Here is a 7,673-nt window from a genome sequence, read left to right on the forward strand (position 1 = left end):
CTCAGAGGTACTTTCTATCCATATATGGGACTCATATCTATGTTCTAGTTTGTTTCTATCATTTAAATGTATACTTGGTAGATTTTTTTCCATGCCTGCATGTAATATCTAGCTCGTTCATTTTTATGCCTACATGGTATTTATAATGTAGATTTATCATATTTATTTAACCATTCTTCTACTGATTAACTCAAACTGATTACAAATCCAGTACCTATATCTTGGAGATGTATGACTAGCATCAACAGCTAAAAGTATGTGTATTTAAAATTTGATTTGAGGCCGGGCACAGTGGCTCATGACTATAATCTTAGCACTCTGGGAGGCTAAGGTGGGAGGATCACTTGAGTTCAGGAGTTCAAGACCAGTCTGAGCAAGAGCAAGACCACATCTCTACAAAAAATAGAGAAAATTAGCCAGGGAACTAAAAATAGAAACAAAAAATTATCTGGGCATGGTGGCAAGCGCCTGTAGTCCCAGCTACTTGGGAGGCTGAGGCAGGAGGATTGCTTGAGCCCAAGAGTTTGAGGTTGCTGTGAGCTAGGCTGACACCATGGCACTGTAGCCCAGGCAACAGAAGGAGACTCTGTCTCAATAAATAAATAAATAAAATTTGATTTGACAGTTTACATACTCCACCTCTCAGATGTGTCGATTTACTAAACATGTATTTCATTCATCTCAATGTGAGATTTTTATATGGACTCCACAAGTCTTCAAATCAACATTAATTTTATGGAGCATAAAATGTAAAGGGAAAGATGACACAAACAAGCTCAAAACCCTGCCTCTAAGTCATTCATCCTCTCAAAGGAGACTGCCTCAGCTCTGAAGGAGAAGAGAAGAGCTGTGTGTTTCTGCAGTTGGCAGCACAAAATTACTAAGAGAAGATATGTGATCTATAGCCAGTATATTTAAATCAGCACAAATGAGTCGGAATAATTTTTGTATTCTTGTGGTAGTAATTAAACCTCACAGCTAGTGCTAACAGAGGGCAACACCAATAGCAACAGGGCTTTCCAATAAAAATAGAACAAGAATTTCTTACTGCGATACTTTTCCAATACAAATACATAGCAATAACAAAGGACAAAAAGAATTTCTGATCATGTGGTTTTCCATTTTATGAATATTCTACAATTTACTTATTATTCTATTGACTGGTATTTGGATTATTCCCGTTTGGGCTAGTATAGATAAAACTGTTGTGAATATTCTTATATATGTCTTTATGTAGACATATGTGCTTATTTTCTTTGTACATATATTGAAATGGAATTGCTGAGTCATAGGATAAGTCTATGTCTAGTTGTTGTAGAAACTGGCAAACTGTTTTCCAAAGTGATTGCAACACTTTGCATGCTCAGCACCAATGTATGAGGGTTTCAGTTGCTCCACATTCTTGTCAATATTTTGTATTATTAGTCTTTTTTTGGCCCTTTTCAAATTGTAGCAGATTAGATGCTTGTGAAGTAGACTTTCAATATAGCTTAATTGCATTTTTCTGATGATGTTGAGAACATTTCCATATGTTTTCTGGCCATTTGAATATCTTGTTTTGTGCAGGATATCAAATCTTTGCATTTGTATTGAGAATATGCATTTGAAGTCTATGAATTCTTTTTATGTTTCTTAATTGTGTCTTTTGATGAACAGAGATAGTTGTTTTGACGACATCTAATAAGTCATTTTTTCTTTTATAATTTGTTTTTGTGTCCTGTTCAAAAATTCTTTGCCCACTTCAAGATCATGAATATACTATCCTAGCTTTTCTTCTAGAACCTTTATTGTTTTACCAATCACAAATAGGGTTATGCCATCTCAAACTAAATTTCTATATGGCGTGAGGTATGGGTCAAGGTTCATTATTTCCTGATAATCTAATTGATTTAGTACTTTCTTTCCCCTTAAATTACATTAGTACATTTGTTATATTCATCAATGTAATACTGTTATGACCATATACATGAATCCATGTCTGTTCCACTGATCAATTTGTCTATTATAATACAATATAACACTGTCTTAATTATTGTCCTTTTAGGTTAAGTCTTAAAATCTGGCAAAGCACTCTACAGTTGTTCTTCAAGATTGTCTTAGCTACCATAGACCTCTAAATTTCAAATTAAATTTGAGGACATTTGTCAATTTCCACACAAAAAAAATCATGCTGCAATTTTGATTAACATTGTATTGAATATAGAAATCAATTTTTGAGATTTGTTATTTGTTCCTCCATGTGTCTCTGATGATATTATAAATGGTGTTGTTTTAAAAATATTTTGGCTAGGCTTAGTGGCTCATGCCTGTAATCTTAGCATTTTGGGAGGCCAAGGTGGGAGGATCACTTGAGCCTATAATTCTTATGTTTGGCCTATTTATATAATCCCATATTTTTTGTAGGCTTAATTCCTTCCTCTTAATTCTCTGTTCTTTATCTTTAACTGACTTGTTTAATTCGAAAGTGTTGTCTTCAAGCTCTGAGATTCATTATTCTGCCTGGTCTAGTCTATTCTTAAGACTTTACACTGTGTTTTGCATTTCCTTAAATGAATTTTTCATTTCCAGAAGTTCTATTTGATTTTTTTAAAAGTAGTTCAATTTCTTCAGTGAATTTTCATTCATTTCCTGAATTTTTTGTTGTGGTTTCATTGTGTTGGTTTTCCATTTTCTCTTGTATTTCATTGAGCTTACTTATACTCCATATTTGGAATTCTTTATCTGTCACTTCAATATTCTGATTTTGATTGGTATCCATCACTAGAGATGGTGTACCCTTTTGGTGGTGACCCTTTGCTCTGATTCTTTGTACTTCTGGAGTTCTTTTGCTGATTCCTTTTCATCTGGAGCAGGTGTTGCTTCTTATTTTTTTATTTTCTTTTGTTTAGATGATGTCACACCCATTTTAATCTCCGAGGTAGTAGGTGGTACTTGTGGGTGAGAATCAACCACACCCTGTATGATTGAGAAAATATTGTAAAGGGTATGCAAATTGACCTCCCTATCAGTAGGTGGCGCTTGCCAGAGAAACAAGCTGGAATGTTGTTTTTGGGTCCTATGACTGGCTCTAGTCCCTCAAGTGAAACACTCAAATGCCCCACATGGTGGGTGGGGTCCTGGAACTTCAGGTGAGTCCTAATTCTCTGCCACAGTAGTGTGGGTAGGAGAGTGTGGCTGGGTAGAACTGGGCCAGGTGAGCTTGCCCTCAGTCTCCACAAAAGCTTGCAAAGTATCTATTTCAGCAGGGGTCAAAGGTCTACTTCCAGGTTCTGGTCAAAGTCACCTGGGAGGGGCCAGCAGACCAAAAAGTTGGCTTGTGGAGGTGAGGCCATCTGAGATTCAAAATCTGGCAGTCTAGGGTAGGCCTCACTCTTTTTTGCCCTCCCCTGCTCCAGGGTTTTGCTCCCTGGTGTCTGCCAGCAGGTAGGAACTCAAGCCAGCCAGCCTCCCCTATGACTGTGATGCAGGCTGGGAAGTTCCCTGCCCAGGATACCAGCCTGAGCTAAGAGCATTGCCCTCCTGTGGGGAGAGAGGTGCCCTGAGAGCATGCTGCAGCTAGCACCCACACTGCATTCTCCCCACAATCTGCCCATGTGCGCTCCCTCACCTCCTGAAACTAATTCACAAATCTCCGCTCCTTTCCCCCAGGCAACTCAATCAAGACCTGGAGACACAGGATCTGGCTTGCAGGTCTGTCCCTGGATCCTTGAAGATCAATCCCTGACCATGCCAGGGAGAAGTGTGTTGGTTCCAAGTTGCCCATGCACTGCCCACACGGGTTCAATGTCCCTCTGACTCAGGGCATGCCCCACTCTGATAGAGTCACCAGGCACCAGGGAGAGATTATGGGCAGGAAGCTCACAGTCTGAGCACCTGTCAGTCTGCTGCAGGACCCCAAGAGGAAAGGTCTGAGCCTCACTCTCTATGGAAGCCTTGCTGTAGTGGCTCAATTGTCTCTCTCAGCAGCCATGGGTGGGAAAGAGGGAGGAGAAAAATGGATCTGGATGGAGGAAAGCTAGCACTCTCATTGTGCCTGTTCCTCCCTCTGGGAGGCCACCTGCCCAGAATGTCCAGGCACTGGAGTCACGCAGGTCACCTGGAACCCACTGGACTCCTGTGAGTCCTGCAGTTGGGGCCAGAGTTGGAAAATGTCTGAGTGGAAAGGAGTGAGATGAAATCTGAGGAGTTGATGCCCCTGGGGAGGACAAAGGTGCACAGGGGTAGAGAAGCAATATGGTGCCATCTGGGCTCAGATCTTTGGAGCTGGGAGCCTAGTGCACTGTCCACAAGAAGCTCCCAGCTCACTGGTGGCAGCAGCCTCTGGGCTAATGTGGGCAGAAGGTCTCTCCAGCAGCTTAGGAACCCACTGTCCATTAGAGATGTGAGTGGGGTGAGAAACTAATGGCTCCACCTACCCTTCTCACTGGACTCCAAACCTCTCAGGGATTGATCTCTGCTGATACCTGTTCCTTCCTGTCTTCTGCAACTTCTTCCCGTGGAGTCTCTGGTAGGTTCTGGCACATTTTTCTTGGAATTATACCCAAACTAGGTTTGTTTGTTTGCTATTTGTTTTTCATCTAAGATAATCGGGCAGCTGGTCCACCATCTTGACTCAGAAGAAAGAATTTTTAAACTTGAATACAGGTCTTTCAAAATAACCTAGTTGAACAAAAAAAAAAAAGAAAAAAGGAATATAAAAGAAAGAAGAAAGTCTAGGTGATATGTGGGAAACCAAAGTGTCCAAATATTCAAATTTTGAAAATTCCAGATGGAGAGGAGATGGGCAAAGGGACAGAAAACCTATTTAATGAAATGATAGCCAAAAACTTCCAAAGTTTTGCAAAAGATATAGACATTCCGATGCCAAAAAAAAAATCAAAGATGCCAAATACATTCAACCCAAAAACAACTTCTCCAAGTCAAACTGTCAAAAATAAAAAGAGAATTCTAAAAAAGCAAGAGAAAAGCATCAAGTCACATATAAGGGAATCTCCATCAGACTAACAGAAGATTTTTCTGCAGAAACCTTACAAGCCAGGAAAGAATGGGATAATATATTCAAAGTGCTGAAACACCAAAACTGGCAGCCAAGAATACTGCATCCAGCAAAGCTATCCTTCAAATATGAAGAAGAAATAAAGTCTTTCCCAGACACGCAAAAACAGTTAATTCAGCACCACTAGACCAGCCCTATAAGAAATGTGTAAGGACATTCTATACCTGGAAGCAAAAGGACAATATCTACCATCATGAAAACACATGAACATGAAAGTATAAAAATCATTAGTAGAGTAAATACACAAATGAGAAACAGAAATGATGTGATTGTTATCACTACAGAAAACCACCAAACCTCAATGATAAACAAAAAAACTGAAAGAAAGGAACAAAGAATATACAAAACAACCAGAAAACAATTAACAAAATGACAGCAGGAGTTCTCACCTATCAATAATAACCTTAAATGTAAATGGTTTAAATTCCTCATTTAAAAGATATAGACTGGCTAAATGGATAAAAACACATGACCAGGCCAGGCGTGGTGGTTTACACCTGTAATGCTAGCAGTCTGGGAGGCTGAGGTGGGTGGATTGCTCAAGGTCAGTAGTTCGAAACCAGCCTTAGCAAGAGCAAGACCTCATCTCTACTAAAAATGGAAAGAAATTAATTGGCCAACTAAAATATATATAGAAAAAATTATCCAGACATGGTGGTGCATGCCTGTAGTCCCAGCTAGTCAGGAGGCTGAGGAAGAAGGATTGCTTGAGCCCATGAGTTTGAGGTTGCTGTGAGCTAGGCTGATGCTATGGCACTCTAGCCTGGGCAACAGAGTAAGACTCTGTCTCAAAAAAACAAAACAAATACACATGATCAAACTATAGGCTGCCTACAAAAAAACTGACTTCACCTTGAAAGACACATATAAACAGGAAGTGAGAGGATGGGAAAGATATTCCATGCAAGTAGAAATCAAAAACATGTAGAAGTCACTAACTTATAGTAGATAAAACAGATTTTAAGGTCCTTTTGTAGTTTATAAGTGTGATGATTGGGTGTTCATGCTCATTTTGCCTCCCTCAAGCCTTATTATGACATTAGCACATTACCAGTCTGATGTAAGAAAGAAAACAACATCAACAACAACAATAGACTTTAGGTCAACATATGTAAAAAGAGACAAACAAAGTCATTATATAATGATAAAAAGATCACTTTGACAAGAGAATATAACAGTCATAAATATATAAGCACCCAACACTGAAGCACCCAGATATGTAAAGCAAAGAATGGAGAGATAGATTCAAATATAATAATAGTTGTGGACCTCAACACCCCAGTCTCAGCATTGAACAGATTATCTAGATAGAAAATCAATAACAATAAAAGGTTGGATATAAACTGTACTTTAAACCAAATGGAATTAACAGAAACTTACAAAATTTGTATCCCACACCTGCAGAAAACACCTTCCTTTCATCAGTACATGGAACATTTTCCATTATAGATCATATATTAGGCCACAAAACAAGTCTCAACAAATTTTTGAAAATTTAAATCATATCAAGTATCTTCTCAGACCACAATAGAATAAAACTGAATACCAATACCAAGAGGAATTTTGGAAACTTACAAATACATGGAAATTAAACAACATGCTCCTGAGCAACCACTGGATCAATGAGAAAATTAACAAAGAAATAAAACAATGTCTTGAAACAAATAAAAATTAAAACACAACATACCAAAACCTATGGGATACAGAAAAAGCAGCACTAAGAGGGATGTTTGTCTCAATAAATGCCTATATTTAAAAAGTATAAAGATGGCAAATTAACAACATAATGCTGCACCTCAAGAAACTAGAAAGGCAAGAACAAACCAAACCCAAAATTAGTACATGGAAAGGTTTAATAAAGATCGGAGTAGAACTAAATAAAATAAAAAATGAAAAATAATACTTACGATCAATGAATTGACAGTTGGTTTTTTGAAAAGATAAACAAAACCAATAAACTGCTAACTAGACTAAACAATAGAAAAAGAAAGAATATCCAAATAAACAAAATAAGAAATGAAAAGGAGACATAACTGATACCACAGAAATACAAAGGATCACTGGAGACCATAATGAACAACTATTCTATAACAAATTGGAAAATCTAGAAGAAATGGATACCTTCCTGGACACATACAACCTACAAAGATTGAACCAGGATGAAATAGAAAACCCAAGAGACCAATAACAAGTAATGAGATTGAATCAGTAATAAAAAGTCTCTCAACAAAGAAAAGCCCTGGACCAGATGGCTTTACCCCTGAATTCTACTAAACTTGTGAAGAAAAACTAATATCAATTCTCCTCAAACTTATAAAAAACTAAAGAGGAGGGAATTCTTCCTAACTCATTCTATGAGGCCAGCATTACTTCATCACTGAAACTATCAACAAAGTAGGCATAGAAGAAATATAATTCAACATACTAAAGGCCATAGATGACAAACTCACAGCTAACATCATACTGAATGGAGAAAATCTGAAAGCCTTTCCTCTAAGAACTGGAACAAGACAAGGATGCCCACTTTCATCACCCCTATTCAACATAGTACAAGAAGTCCTAGACAAAGTGATAAGGCATGACAAAAAACAAAGGGCAACCAAATTAGAAAGAGGAA

The 7,673-nt window shown here is 38.0% G+C and overlaps 1 pseudogene; it reads left to right on the top strand.

Moving 5' to 3' along the window:
- The first annotated feature begins 6,021 nt into the window (after positions 1-6,021).
- On the top strand, positions 6,022-6,117 carry LOC142873650 (uncharacterized; annotated as a pseudogene).
- The last annotated feature ends 1,556 nt before the right edge of the window (positions 6,118-7,673 follow it).

Source organism: Microcebus murinus, chromosome 10, assembly GCF_040939455.1.
Source record: "Microcebus murinus isolate Inina chromosome 10, M.murinus_Inina_mat1.0, whole genome shotgun sequence".
NCBI classification, from domain to species: Eukaryota; Metazoa; Chordata; class Mammalia; order Primates; family Cheirogaleidae; genus Microcebus; species Microcebus murinus.